This window comes from Capra hircus, chromosome 20 (assembly GCF_001704415.2).
Source record: "Capra hircus breed San Clemente chromosome 20, ASM170441v1, whole genome shotgun sequence".
NCBI classification, from domain to species: Eukaryota; Metazoa; Chordata; class Mammalia; order Artiodactyla; family Bovidae; genus Capra; species Capra hircus.
The window spans coordinates 22,852,504-22,868,375 of NC_030827.1; positions in this window are offsets into that span (position 1 = coordinate 22,852,504).

Below are 15,872 nucleotides of genomic sequence, written 5' to 3' on the forward strand. Positions count from 1 at the left end.
TCTGCCTGCAATGCAGAAGACCGCAGTTTGATTCCTGGGTCAGGAAGATCCGCTGGAGAACGGATAGGCTACACACTCCAGTATTCTTGGGCTTCCTTTGTGGCTCAGCTGGTGAAGAATTCACCTGCAATGTGGGAGACCTGGGTTCGACCCTGGGTTGGGAAGGTTCCCCTAGAGAATGGAAAGGCTACCCACTCCAGTATTCTGGCCTGAAGAATTCCACGAACTGTATAGTCCATGGGGTTGCAAAGAGTCGGATACAATTGAGCTACTTTCACTATTGACTATTGACTATTATAGGCACATAGAAAATAAAAACTCACCCTAGTGATTTTGGGGAATGAACAAACCACTGCCCCTAAACCTGTGCACACTTCTGCCTCTGAAAGAAGATACATCTGGTCTGTGTGGCTAACTGGAGATTCTTCACTGGGTTTCACTAAGGGAACATATGGGCCCAGGGGTCTTCTCTCCCCCAAAGAGCCAAGACCTAACATGTGTGCATGCTAAGTTGCTTCAGTAGTGTTCGACTCTTTGTGACCCCCATGGACTGCAGCCCACCAGGCTCCTCTGTCCATGAAATTTTCCAGGCAAGAATACTGGAGTGATTTGCCATTTCCTCCTCCAGGGGATCTTCCCAACCCAGGGATCAAATATGTGTCTCCTGCCTTGGCAGGTGGATTCTTTACCACTGAGCCACCTGCGAAGTCCCCAAGACCTAGGCTGAGGTCTTATTTGATTGAGTAAGAAGGCCAAAAGATTTAAATAAGGAAACTATGAGGCAGCGGGAGAGTTTACCCAGGGTTTATGATTTAATTCCTCTACTTGCAATATTTTTTTAGCAATTGGTGGGGGGGGGTGTAAAATGGGGGGTAGACTCTCTTTATATTCATCCTGATAACTGATTAAAATGATTGCCCTATTCTAGTACAAATTAAATGGGGTTGAGGTCTTGGACTGACATTAAAGTGACAGCTGCCCTTTGAGACCTTGGTCTTCAGTATTTCTCTGGTTTTCAGAGGGGTCAGAGGGAGATAATTCCAAAAGGGGAGTCTTCTTATTATAATAATGTCAGGCCTGGGAAGAGGGAGGTAGAAGATGTTTATGGGCCTTTGAAAAGATAGAGTGTGTCAAGCCAAGCTCTTCAGGCTGATGGGAAACAGAGGCACGCTTTCAGGAGCCCTCACACTATAAAAGGTGCCTTTGATGCCCACTTCCTCAGGAGTGGCTGCTTTAGACACTGGATGTGCCCAGGTGGGTGTCAGCACACAAAAGACATCAGGTGGACATTTTAAGGACAGAAGCAAGGTGCCTTCTTAAACCTTCACCATCTAGTAATACTTTACATCTGTTTCATAGCCTTACCAACTCCCACTGCCTGAAAATGCCTCTCAGTTGGTAATACCTCCTGTTCTGAGCCCACTCATGGTGGAGTGGATATAGGCTGCCCCTTCTTGCCAGTATCTCTAAAATTTTCTTCAAGATCACAGTATCTGAACATGCTAGAGCTAGAAGGAAACTTAGCATCCTTTAGTCTAAAGGAAAATTTTCAATGAGGAACAAGGCCCAGAATGGTGAAATGACTTGCTAAGCTAGTCACTGGAAGAGTCAGCTTCAGAAACAGCTGTCACAAGTCTTTTGCCTGTCTCCTACCTAATATTGTTAAGGGATGAAGGGTGTCCTAAGCCTGAGAGAAATCCTTGTCTTCCGTCTCAGGTCCCCAAAGCCTCCACTGTCCCTATCACCTTTCAATGCCCCAAATCATCTCCAACCTATTAAAGAATACCACTGACTTTAAACCCCACATAACAAGAGACGTGAATCCCTAGGCCATGAGAAAGTCCTGGGCAAGAACAGAACCACATACCCACAGACCTGGCACTCCAGGTAGCACAGTTAGACCTCTGTGCAGTTTAATTATGAAAAAACTCTCTGTAATTGAAACAGGGCTAGATTATTCCTTTTCCTAAGAGCAAATTTTCTCTCATTGCTTGGTACGTGGGCTTTCCCTTGTTGCAGATGGTAAAGAATCTGCCTACAATGCAGAAGACCTGGGTTTGATCCCTGGGTCAGGAAGATCCCCTGGAGAAGGGAATGGCTACCCACTCCAGTAATCTTGCCTGGAGAATTTCAAAGACAGAGGAGCCTGCTGGGCTGTAGTCCATGGGGTCTCAAAGAGTCAAATGTGACTTAGAGACTAAACAACAACATAAAGAACTGAGAGACTAACACTTTCACTTTCTCCCAGGCATACTTAAAGAACTTTAACTCATGAACTCCTGAAGCCAGAGTAGACCTCTAGGTATATTGCAGGAAAGCCCACTCAGACTTCATGAAAATTTCCCCCGGGGAGCGGGAGATCCAGGAACTCTTAGAAAGGCAGTTTAGCATTAGGGTGGAATGGAGTTTCTTGCTGAAAGTTCTGGTTCTCATCATGTTTTTCTTAGTGTTTATAAAATGTGCATATTTTATGTGTTTCCAAGTTAAAAAAATGTCTTAATGGCCTTTAGGGGCCTTGGACAGTGTTGTTTATGCTCCTTTAAAAGGCAGATCTCTCAAAGATAGGCCGTGGCTAATTAGAGCCAGAGGCCAGGCTGAAGCGGGACTCCTGTTACTCCTCCTGGGCTTCCCCACGCCTCTCACCCTCTGCTGTCCCGAAGGGGAAGGATAAAATATGAGACTGTTTATCTGTTTGCCAGTCTGTGGTATGTGGGAATGAAATCGCTGATAAATACTGTTAGTGAGTCATCACAGATAAAAAACAAATACCTCTATACCCAACAATTAAGACCAAAAAATGGGCAGAAGAACTAAATAGACACTTTTCTGAAGCAGACATACAGATGACCAATAAACACGTGAAAAAATGCTCAGCATCACTAATTATTAGAGAAATGCAGATTAAAACTACAATGAGGTATCACCTCACACCAGTCAGAATGGCCATCATCAAAAAATATACAACAATAAATTCTGAAGGGGATGTGAAGAAAAGGGAACGCTCTTTCACTGTTGGTGGGAATGTAAATTGATATAGCTACTGCAGAGAATAGTGTGGAAGTTCCTTGAAAGACTGAAAATAAAGCTACCATATGACCCAGCAATCCCACTCCTGGGCATACACCCTGATAAAACCATAATTCAAAAAGACACACACACACCCCAGTGTTCATTGCAGCACTATTTATAGTAGTCAGGACATGGAAGCAACCTATGTGTCCACTGACATATGAACGGATAAAGAAGTTGTGGTACACAGATACAGTGAAATATTACTCACCCATAAAAGGAGCAAAACTGGGTCATTCATAGAGTTGGACCTAGAGACTGTCATACAGAGTGAAGTAAGCCAGAAAGAGAAAAACAAATATCAGATATTAACACATATATGTGGAATCTAGAAAAATGGTACAGATGGACCTATTTGCAGGGCAAGAATCGAGATGCAAATATAAAGAGCAGATGTGTGGACACAGAGGGAAAAGAGGGGTTGAGATGAATTGGGAGATTGAAATTAATACATATATCCATATATACACACTACCATGTGTAAAATTGATAGCTAATAAAAAGCTTCTGTAGAGCACCAGAAGCTCAGCTCGGTGCTCTGTGATGACCCAGATGGATGGGATGAGACTGGGGTTGAAGGGAGGCCTAAAAGGGAGGGGATATATTTACACATATAGCTGATTCACTTTGTTGTACAGCAGAAACTAACATGACATTGGAAAGCAACTATATCCCAATTAAAACAATAAAAAGACACTGTGGTCATGAATATACTGTCCCCAATTAAGAAGAGTTACACAATTTTTGCAAAGGACTGAATTAGAAACAGTTTTTACAGCCTGTACTTACCATGCCACACTGTTTCCCACTGCTCCTCAGTGCCAGCCCTGGGATTCTCTTGTGTAGGCCTCTTCGATTTCCCCCACTATGAGGTGCTAGTTCCTATCTCTGCTTTCCTTAGTCTTCTTACTCCTGCTTGGATGGAGCACCACCACCCCCACCACCCCCTCCCCCCATGCCTTGCCAGCTTCCCCTTCCCACTCTGGGGAAGCCAAGCTCTGCCTTAACTCTAGTCCACTTCCCTGAAGCAGCCCTCTAGCTGGATGCTGTCTCAGCTAAATCTGTCCACATTTACTGTCTCAACCCCTCACTACAGTAGATAGCTGCTGGCTGTTGTTTTAGTCATCTGATCTTTCTTTCCATCTTCTTCTGAAGATGTCACCTCTTCATTCTTTGGGGAATTGTGCATCACCCATTCTGTGGGGTTTCCCTGATGTACATTCCAAGAATCTTCATTTCTAAGTCTTTCCCACTCTTTTAGTGGCCTCCCCAGTAGAATGAAAATCGCTCAAGAAGGCAGGGCTGTGTCTACAGGAGTTACCACTTTGCCTTCCATGCTCACCTTGCTGCCTGGCACATAGTAGAAACCCAGTGGGAAATACTTACAGTAGGAAATAAATAACCAGGGTCAGAGCTTCCTGACAAGCAAAAAAAAAAAAAAAAGACAATTAATTATTCAGGTGTATAAGACAATATGGGCTACCCACGTGGTTCTAGTGGTAAAGAACCTGCCCAGCAATGCAGGTTAGACATAACAGACATAGGTTTGTTCTTTGGGTTAGGATGATCTCCTGGAGGAGGGTACAGCAACCTACTCCAGTATTCTTGTCTGGAGAATCCCATGGTCAGAGGAGACTGGCAGGCTGCAATTCATAAGGTCGCACAGAGTTGGACATCACTGAAGCGACTTAGCACGCATGCATAAGATGATATGCAATGTTAAGTAGAGGATGAGTTGGTTAGATAGCATCACCAATTCACTGGACATGAATTTGAGCAAACTCCAGGAGATAGTGAAGGACAGGGAAACCCAGAGTGCTGTAGTCCATGGGGTTGCAAAGAGATGGCTATGACTTAGTGACTGAACAAGACAAAACTTCACTTTTGCATAGAAAGGTCAGTGCTGTTCTTATCCTCACATGCGGGCATTTTTTCATCTCTCTACTTCAGTTTGACCATGGTTATGAAACCTTTAGCACTGAACCCCTCTGTAGACCAGACAGTCTAGGAGGAAGTCAGAAGCTGTGGTAGAGACACTGGGCAGAGCTTCTTTGGGAAACAAGGGGAATTGCCAGGAAGGGAGGGTTGCAGACCAGGGGGGAGGGTCAGGGAGAAGGAAGTGTGGTGGGGAGGACAACCTTGAAGTGCTCCACAAGGAATCTTGAGACACTTGGAAGTGCCCAACCAGAATCTCCAAGCACAGAGAAACCACTCTTAGGCCTTCCTTTCAGTAGCCCACTTTTTGTTTACATTTTCTGGATAATTATGTATTTTCAGTTTTGGGTCACTAAGGCAGAGAGCTTCTCTTCTTCCCATTGTTTCCCTGGGGATGCGTTTGGAAGAACTATGAGTAGCAGGACAGGACTCTCTCCTGACCCTTCCCTACTTCATTTCCATGCTAGAGTGGCCCATGGGATCTTTATGTAAAAAAATTCCACATTTTTTGGGATGGAGTCTCAATTTTCTACAAACCTTTCCTAAAGAAAAGTGAAGTCAAGGAAGGAATGGAAAAACCTCAGATCAGCTGCCCTTCGGGGGATTATTTCTGCTGGCTCAGAGGTGACCCTGAGCTAACATGTGAGTCACTTCACTGTCCCCTAGTCTCCTTAGGGGACCCATTTCTCCTCCCTCCACTTCTACTCACCTTTCTTCAATTCCCAGAACTCTCCTGAAGGCTCTAATTTTCCTTTTAAATGATGGGGAAATAGTAATGTGTCGCTTCTCCAGGGTACTTGAAATTTAGAAAGGGACAAATCCTTGATCCAAGGGGATGAGTCTCTAGGTACGGAATTTAGGTACCAGGAGGAATTTTTCAGTGGTAAGAGCCCTTTCCAGAGTTTCTGAAATCATGCCATGTATGTACTTTCCAATCAGCCTATTTCTGAGACCAGCCTTCCTTATGGAACGTCACTATCTATGATTTTTATTATTTCTGGGTCCTATAACTTCTCAAGTATCCTTCAGATCAGATCAGATCAGTCGCTCAGTCATGTCCGACTCTTTGCGACCCCATGAATCGCAGCACGCCAGGCCTCCCTGTCCGTCACTGACTCCCGGAGTTCACTCAGACTCATGTCCATCGAGTCGGTGATGCCATCCAGCCATCTCATCCTCGGTCGTCCCCTTCTCCTCCTGCCCCCAATCCCTCCCAGCATCACAGTCTTTTCCAATGAGTCAACTCTTTGCATGAGGTGGCCAAAGAACTGGAGCTTCAGCTTTAGCATCATTCCTTCCAAAGAAATCCCAGGGTTGATCTCCTTTAGGATGGACTGGTTGAATCTCCTTGCTGTCCAAGGGACTCTCAAGAGTCTTCTCCAACACCACAGTTCAAAAGCATCAATTCTTCGGTGCTCAGCCTTCTTCACAGTCCAACTCTCACATCCATACATGATCACTGGAAAAACCATAGCCTTGACTAGACGGACCTCAGTCAGCAAAGTAATGTCTCTGCTTTTGAATATGCTATCTAGGTTGGTCATAACTTTTCTTCCAAGGAGTAAGCGTCTTTTAATTTCATGGCTGCAGTCACCATCTGCAGTGATTTTGGAGCCCAAAAAAATAAAGTCTGACACTACAAGCATCCTTCCCCACCCTAAATCCAACTGTTTGGTGGCCGAACTGTCTTATTTTCCCAAGAAAATACAATAACCCCTGGAAATGTCAGGTCTTTAATTTTTTTTTTTTTTTTTTTTACTAAATAAGAGTTTTTCAGAGTAGAAATTGTTCCTTGTTTATACTCAAGTTTCCAGTACCTAGTACAGTCCATGACTCATAGTAAGTGCTCAGTAAATGTTGAGTAAGTTATCAACTAAAAAACAAAAAAACGCACAACCTAAAAGTTGAGAATTTGGCAGACAAAACTGAGAACTTAAGCCCAGGACACAGCCTTTCAGATTGATCGGAAAAGCTGTTCCAAAGGGGTAAGGGAGGAGCCAGGATACATAGGAGTTTTTGCAACAAAGACCAGGTAGTCGCAACCTCACAAGATACTATTAATTAAGGAAAACCAGATATCTCAAGGAATTTAGTGCTTGTCTGTATATGGGAAGATATGAAAGTCTGGACTCACAGAAGTCTTTCCTTTGATATGCACCTCAGCTATCTGGGGCCAGCATCCTGTACTTTCCCATCCTTAGTCTCCTCAGGGTGCATTGTTGGGGGTGGGTGTGGCTGTAGGACTGATGGCGTGGCAGCCAGAAGTCTATTTGTCTCCTTCCTGAGTTCCCTCAGGGCTCACATCTGGGACAGACATAGTGACTTGGTTGCAACATCCTGTGTTTACTGATGTGGCAGGCCACATTCTTTTTCCCATTGATACCAGTGTAACTATCACTTGCTCAGTTTTGAGCAGACACTATGTTTACTGGTCATCTTCATAAGCAAAACAGACTGGTACTGGTTCTTTATCAATTTGCTCTTGAGTGCAAGAAACAGAATACCTACCTAAAAGTTGCTTAAATAGAGGGGCTTATGGTGGTGATGGACAGGGAGGCCTGGCATGCTGCGATTCATGGGGTTGCAAAGAGTCGGACACGACTGAGCAACTGAACTGAACTGAACTGAACCGATTTTCTCTCTGGTTCAATACCTGGGTCAGCAAGATGCCCTGTAGGAGGGCACAGCAACCCATTCCAGTGTGGTTGCCTGGAGAATCCCATGGACAGAGGAGCCTGGCTGGCTACAGTCCATAGGGTCACAAAGAGTTGGACACAACCAAAGTGACTTAGCACACAAGAATTTTCTCTCCATATTCTTCCAAGGCCTGATGAAGACATCAAGGAGTCAGGTCTTCCCCTTTTTCCACTGCTCATTCCTCAGTAAATCAGCACCCTCTCCTCTCCTGGTCCCAGCATGGCTGCCACAGCTCCAAGTGCTACCTCCTCAGCAATTGCACGCAAGGCAGAAAGCAAGGAGCAGAGCACTTCCTGTCATTCGTCAGGAGGAATTTTTCCCAGAAGGCTCAGGATACTTCCCCTTATTCCCGATTGGCCCAAAGTGGATCACATGATCCCTCTACACTAATCATGGTGCAGAGGAGTGGAATCACCCTCAAAGGCTTCCACAGTCTGAGCCTTCCCTTATCCCAGGGAGCAGTTGCTCTTCCTTGCTACACTGACTCCCAACACCTGAGCAGAGTGGACAAAGGGGGATTGTTTGTCTGCTAAGCAATCAGGAGTGTCAGCCCAGACTCAATTTCCTTCATAGCAACAGTCCTCTCAGTCTTTCGACCTATAGAGATAAGTCTAAGTTGTCTACTTCCTAGGGCAGATATCCAGTTAATAGAGAAAGAGAAGATGTTAAGAGATGTATTATCATTTTTGATCCAAAACAGCAAAATAGCCTGTTTTAAAGATAAATAAACTGTTTGAAAACAGTATTTTTTTGGAGTGTAGATAAAACCACATTGGCCATGAGATGACTGATTTTGATGGGTAATGAGAATAACAGTGTATGGAGATTCAGGATATTGGTCTATCTTTTATAATGAAGAGCAAAAGTATACATAAAAAGAAGGATTTTTAAAAATTAGTGATAGTAATAAAAATACTAAATGATTTATGCCAAATTTCCATGCTGGTATAAACTCTTCAGTATATAAAATGAAAGATTTAGAGTTTTAAAGAAGCACTGGAAGGTAAAAACAAATTCTCCAGATGTGCAAAGATGTTCTTTTAATTTCGATTTTATAGCTTTTGGAACATAAATATTAGATAATTAGGAACTGCAGTAATTCAGAAATCTACAAATTGATTAAAATATGATCATTTGGAGCACTGGGTTATGCAAAGAAATACCATAAGGCAGAACAATAGGAAAAATATTTACTAACCTTTCAGTTAGCTCAGGTTAGAGGAAGCACAGGAATCTAACTACCAAGGTCTGGTTTAGAATTTCACCTGAGACCTGAGATGTCATGAAAGAAAAGACACTTTCTATGACTTCTGTGTGTTGCTAAAGGTGTACAAGGAACAGAACATGGTTCTGTGCAAGCATGTAAGAAAAGGAGCTGACCTAAACCCAGGCTTTCTCTGGGAAGTGCTGACTGATGCAAGATCTAATGAAGCAGAGGAGTGAAGCAGGTGATGGGTGAGGAGGAGCAGGGCACAGAAGTGAGAGGGAGCACCACGCGCATGAGTCCTGTGGTGGGAGGGCCAGCGTGCCTCTCCAGGAACTACCCAAGGCCCAGGTGGCTGCAGGGCCTGGGTGAAGGAGAGATAAGTGGGAGACGAAGCTGCTGAGGACAGCAGGGATCAGATCACATGGGCCCTGGAGGCCAAGCTGAGAGAAGCAGAGGACGAGGAGTGATGGAGGAGGGACTTTTCTGAGGGTAGATTCAACAGACCTAGGCCAAGAAGAGAGAAAGCCAGTGTCTTAGTCTATTCAGGCCATCAAAACAAAAATGGCTGCACATCGGTGGCTTAAAAAATAGAAATTTGTCTTCTCATAGTTCTGGCGTTTGAGAAGCCCACTATCAAGGTGCCAGCCAATTTGGTTTCTGGTGAGAGCATCTTCCTGGCTTGTAGATGCCTCTTTCTTACTGAGAAAGGAGAGAAATTGAGAGAGAGAGAGACAGAGAGACAGAGAATGAGAGAAAGCGAGTTCTCTGTTTTCTCTTCTTATAGTCCTGTCATTAACCCCATCCTGGGGATCTCATTAATTATTTCTTTGGTTGTCCTATATCCAAATACAGTCACATTTTTGAGTTAGGGTTTCAGCATGGGAATTTTAAGAGGACACAAGTCACAGCCAGTAAGGGAATCTCTATGATGATACACAGCCAGTGGGTTCTCTGAGTAGTTCTAGGCCTGAATCATTTCCTGTGTTCTGGGCATGATTTCCGCTCTGACATGCCTCAGCCTTGATAAAACTCTAAGATCACTCTGTGTGATGGTCACCTTGAGTGAAGCTAGAGCACCGTGAAATAGCTGGGGTGACAGAGGAGCCAAGGGCAGCCCCTGAAGCAATGTTAGGGGATAATCAGAGCCTCTTCCCTGATGGATCTCATGTGTAACTGGGAGGTGCCTGAATGCTAGCCGTCAATGCAGTTAGTTGATTTGGTTGTTGATAAAAAGGGATAACTCAAGAAGATGAGAGCACCAGGGGACAGTTGGGTGACAACGGTCTTCTCTAATTCTGTGACTAGCTTCTTTGGATATTTACTGGAAACTACAGTTTATGGGAGTTATTTCCTCTAAGCTGTGGAATGCGTTTATTATTTCTCCTCTTCTATACATCAGATACATCTGTTAGGCCTTCCACAGGATAGGAAGTCCTGGTGTAAAAAACTGATGTGAATATTATGGAGCAATTATTCTGAACCAATGGAGGAGGCTAATTAGCCTTCTGGGAGTGACCTTTCTCAGTTATAGGACTAATAGCTGTCCCGGTATGCGTTAGTTGTAAAATGTCCCTGGAGAGAGATGATGATTAATTCTCCTGGAGGAAAAACACATGCAGAATCAGAGAATGTTGGCAGTGGGTGGACCTTGGGACCACCTAGGGCAGCCTCCTTCCTTGGCAGCTGAGGGCGATAAACCAGGAAGAGTTGTGCTTGAGTCAAGGTCACAGCCAGTCAGTAGGACAAGAGTCCAGGCCTTCTGGGTCTCAGTCTCTGCTCTTTCTACTAAACTTTTTCTATCTTTATCAGATAATTTCACAGGGTCTAGGAAATTACACCCCCGTCCCTCCCCGCCCCCCCCAACCATCCACCCAGAGCTCTTTATTCCAAACCTGTTTCCTCTTGTCCAGCAGTTTTCTTTTCTTGTCCTAAATACCACAGTGAAAAAACCCAAAAGTTGAATATCCTTGTGAAACCCAGAAAGAGAGAAACTACACATGGAAGAAAGATCAAGGTCAGTTGAAGTTACTATAAACTAACTTGGGCTCCAAATAAAATAGGCACAACTTTAATGTTTCCCTTGGCTTGTTTTTCTCATCCCTTTTGGTGTTATTATATTTTGCTTGGTTAATTGCATTTTTTGTAAGACATTCTAAATCTTTTATGAAACATGGTTGAATGAGCAATTATGATGAAGAAAAATACATTTATGGACAAAGAGCAAGAAGAAGTATAGAAGGGCAGAGAGGCAAGTTGCAATTGGCTGTAGTCATCATACACATCACCTTGGGGGCAAACATAATTGCTGGAGCCCTGGTTTCCTTCTGGTTTGCCATTTTCTTGCCATTTATATGGTGCACAGAGTCATTTATCACATTTCCAGGTCACACTTTCCAGGTCAGTCTAGTTCAGTCAGTCATTAGGACAATACTTCACTGTACACATACAGCGGTTTGTGTGTGTGTGTGTGTGTGTGTGTGTACTCTATATGGGCTTCCCTGGGGACTCAGACAGTAAAAAATCCACCTGCAATGTAGGAGACCTGGGTTCAATCCCTGGGTTGGGAAGATCCCCTTGAGAAGGGAATGGTTACCCACTCCAGTATTTTCCCCTGGGAAATCCCATGGACAGAGGAGCCTGGAGGCTACAGTCCATGGGGTCACAAAGAGTCAGACATGACTAAGTGACTAACACTTTCACTTTCAGAAACCTAAATAGTCCTGTTAAGAGGGGAAAAGGCTTTTGCTGGCGGGGATGGCTGCTTCCCTGGTGGCTCAGACTGTGAAGAATCCGCCTGCAGTGCGGGAGACCTGGGTTTGATCCCTGGGTTGGGAAGATCCCCTGGAAGAGGGCATGGCAACGCACTCCAGTATTCTGGCCTGGAGAATCCCCAAGGACAGAGGAGACTGGCGGGTCACAGAGTCAGACATGACAGAGCAACTAAGCTCAGCACAGTATTCTATATATGGTCTTAAAAATATGAAACTAGTTCAAGAGGTCAAGACAAATAGATGGAATGGAATGGAAATCCAAGAGGAGAGAGAAAGACCATGGTGTATCAGGGAACCTGATCTATGATAATGGTGTTAGTCCAGATCAATAAGAAAAAAAAATTGATTGTTTAGTGATGTTAATAGGAAATTGGTGTCGCTATATAAAAAAAGCAAAACCAGATCCATTCTTCATACCAATATAAAGTGAGACTCCAGTTAGATGAAAGACCTAAATGTGAAGATAATACCCTACAGCTAGTAGAATAAAATGTAAGATTTTGTGTGCGTGTGTGGATTAGCATGGAGAAGGGCATTCTAAAAAGAACCAAAGCCCCAAAGCCCCAATATAATTTATATAAAATGAAAATACATGTAAAAAACACCAGGTAATTTACAAAGAAACATAATTTCAAAGATAAATATCAAACACATTCAGGGTATAGCTTAAAATGGGGATGGACTTGCCTGGAGGACATTTAAAAATGAAACAAGAGGGCTTCCCTGTTGGTTCCATGGTAAAGAATCCACCTGCCAATGTAGGAGACACAGGTTTGATCCCTGGTCCGGGAGGATCCCCCTTGCCTCGAAGCAACTACCCCATGCACCATAACTGCTGCTAAGTCGCTTCTGTCGTGTCCGACTCTGTGTGAACCCATAGACAGTAGCCCACCAGGCTCTTCTGTCCCTGGGATTCTCCAGGCAAGAGTTCTGGAATGGGTTGCCATTTCCTTCTCCAATGCATGAAAGTGAAAAGTGAAAGTGAAGTCGCTCAGTCATGTCCGACCCTTAGCGACCCCATGGACTGCAGCCCACCAGGCTCCTCCGTCCATGGGATTTTCCAGGCAAGAATACTGGAGTGGGGGGCCATTGCCTTCTCCCTGAAGTCCAGATGCCACAGACTTCGTGCTCTGCAACAAGAGAAGCCCACGCACCGCAACTAGAATGCAGCTCCTGCTTGCTACAATTAGAGAAAAGCCCACACAGCAACAAAGACCCAGCACAGCCAAAAAAAAATTCACATTTTTTAAATGAAACAAGATCCGAGCATGGTGTGAGTGATGATGTTAATGTCAAAACGAGCTGATGGTTTAATCAACACTCTATTTGAGGTCGAACATAAATATGTAAAATAAAATGAAGTAACGAAATAAAGCAGGAGGAGGAGAAGGGGACAACAGAGGACGAGATGGTTGGATGGCATCACCGACTCAATGGACAAGCTCCGGGAGATGGTGATGGACAGAGAAGCTTGGCATGCTGCAGTCCATGGGGTTGCAAAGAGTTGGAGCGACTAAACAACAACATAAACTAAATAAAAACAAAGTCGATGAAAGATCTTAAATATTCCCTTTAATGCTAAGGTCTGCAAAAAAGTAAATATTTGATGACAGTTTCATCTGATCCCCACCCCATTTTTCTCTGTGGTTATTTATTCCATTATTCGTAATAATTTGAGGGAAAAAACCCTCTAGTTTGGGAGGCAGCAATTCCTAGTTATCTTCCAGTACTACTCACTCCTTCTTCTATAGCAAAAGTACCGTGTATTATAGCTGGACATGTGGCTATCTGAAATGAAGATGACATTTGAAAACCGCCTTGCAGTGAGATGTAGCCATGGGCCTACTGTGAGGTGTGAGGAAAAACAATATTTCTCCCACCAGCCATGCATAAGGATTTTTTCAATCTTCACATCCTACTCCCTAATACCTAGCATTCTCCAACTGTCTGACTTTAGCTTGTCCTGGGATATATAAATCCAGGCACAGACTAGCTCCTTAACTTTAATCAACAGTTAACCTCTGTCCACATCATGAATAGTACAAATACACTTGACAACATCAAAAATGCCTTACGCATGTCGAAACCAAAACTCACAGACTGATAAGAATGCATCCTTGGGGTGAGTTACCCCTGCAGAGACAGAGCAGAAGGGAGAAAGAGCCAAGACAGATTTGTCTTAAGTGGCCATTGCTCTGGCCTGGATTCAAAGGCTCTGAAGTTGTAATTCCAGTTTGGGCACTAAATTCCCACTGGAGCCTAAGCAGATCAGTTCTTTCCAGTCAGTAAAGTGGAGAGACTAATAAAGGCCTCTCCTCAGGGCAATGAGAAGTCAAGTTTGTGAAGCACTTTGAAAAGAACACCGCTGCTACAGTTTGCAAAGAGGAAAGCACTCAGAAGCAGAGGCCTTGGGCTTAGCAGGGACAGGAAAGGTCAGCATATCCCAGCCATGCGCTGATCTAATTAATCACCGGGCAACCCTGCCACTGCCCAGATTCAGATGTCTGTCTCTCTATATAATGTCTGGAAAGTACAGACGAATATGAAAGAGTCTCAGTATCTACCGAGAGGATAAAATGTAGTACCCCTGTGAGTCTGTGTATATGCAGGGGTGCGTGTGCCTGTGAGTGTTGTTACAGATTCATAATACATGTCAATATGCGTCTCTCACCTTAAGGAATTCTCAGTTTTTTCCTGTACTTAAAGCACACTTACGGCAGCTGGTGGCATTGTGTTTAGTCACAATATTAATGATCACTAATAAAACATAGCAATGATTGCAACTTTATGTATGACCCCTGACAGAGGCATCTATCTCTGAACTAACGTGAGTCCATTGCTTTCTGGAAAATGTATATTCATGTTTTTCTTATTGTAGAATTCTACAGCCTTGCCTTGTTATTTCGTTGTCTTCTCCAGAAACATTTAGTGTACTATATGAAACTTCATTTTTTTCACTTTCACTTTTCTTTTGAATCTGAACTATTAAATTCTGGAATTTCCTACCACTTTAATGTCTGTCCTTTGAAGGACAGACCTCTGGGATTTTCCTCTCCCAGTGAAAATCATATTTCCCTTTCACTGTTCCATTTAGAGAAACTTTCCATAGCTATTCTCTGGAGAGAAAGAATTTTAATCATGTGTAATCTGCTCATGTTCTATGTCTTACCAACAGAATGGCTTATCTTCTTTTCTAGGGATAAAACTGAACTCAAAGACATTCAGGTTTTATTCTAAGTATTCACAAAAGGAAGACACTAATTATGGTTTCTATAGTTCTGTACAATTAAGCAAAGTTCATGTGCCTGTGGGTCTAGTCCTCTGAGCTTCCAGAAGGAGCTGACCAAACACAAAAATACCAATCCACAAAAATTAATAAATGAACTCGTCAAAGTAGCAGGATACAAGATTTACATGCAGAAATCTGTTGCATTGCTTTACACTGACAATGAAATATCACAAGGAGAAAATTTTTAAAAATCCTTTTAAAAATCATATCCAAAAAAAATCTAGAAATTAAACCTGACCTAGGAGGCAAATGGAGAAGGCCATGGCACCCAACTCCAGTACTCTTGCCTGGAAAATCCCATGGACACAGGAGCCTGGTAGGCTGCAGTCCATGGGGTCGTTAAGAGTTGGACAGACTGAGCGACTTCACTTTCAGTCTTCACTTTCATGAATTAGAGAAGGAAATGGCAACCCACTCCAGTGTTCTTGCCTGGAGAATCCCAGGGACGAGGGAGCCTGGTGGGCTGCCGTCTATGGGGTCGCACAGAGTCGGACACGACTGAAGCGACTTAGCAGCAGCAGCAGCAGGAGACAAAAGACTTATATGTTGAGAACTACAAAACATTGATAAAGGAAATTAAAGATGATTTAAAGAAACAGAAAAATAGTCCATGCTCTTGGGTTGGAAGAACTAGTACAATTAATATAATGGCCATACTACCCAAAGCAATCTACAGATATAATGTGACTCCTGTCAAATTACCAATGACATTTTGCACAGAACTAGAATAAATAATCCTAAAACATATGTAGAATCACGAAAGACCCAGAATTGTGAAAGGAATTCTGAGGAAAAAGAACGAAGCTGAAGGCATAATCCTCTGATACTACAAAACTACAATAATCAAAACAGTGTGGTATTGGCATGAAAACAGATGTATAGATCAGTGGAACAGAATACATAG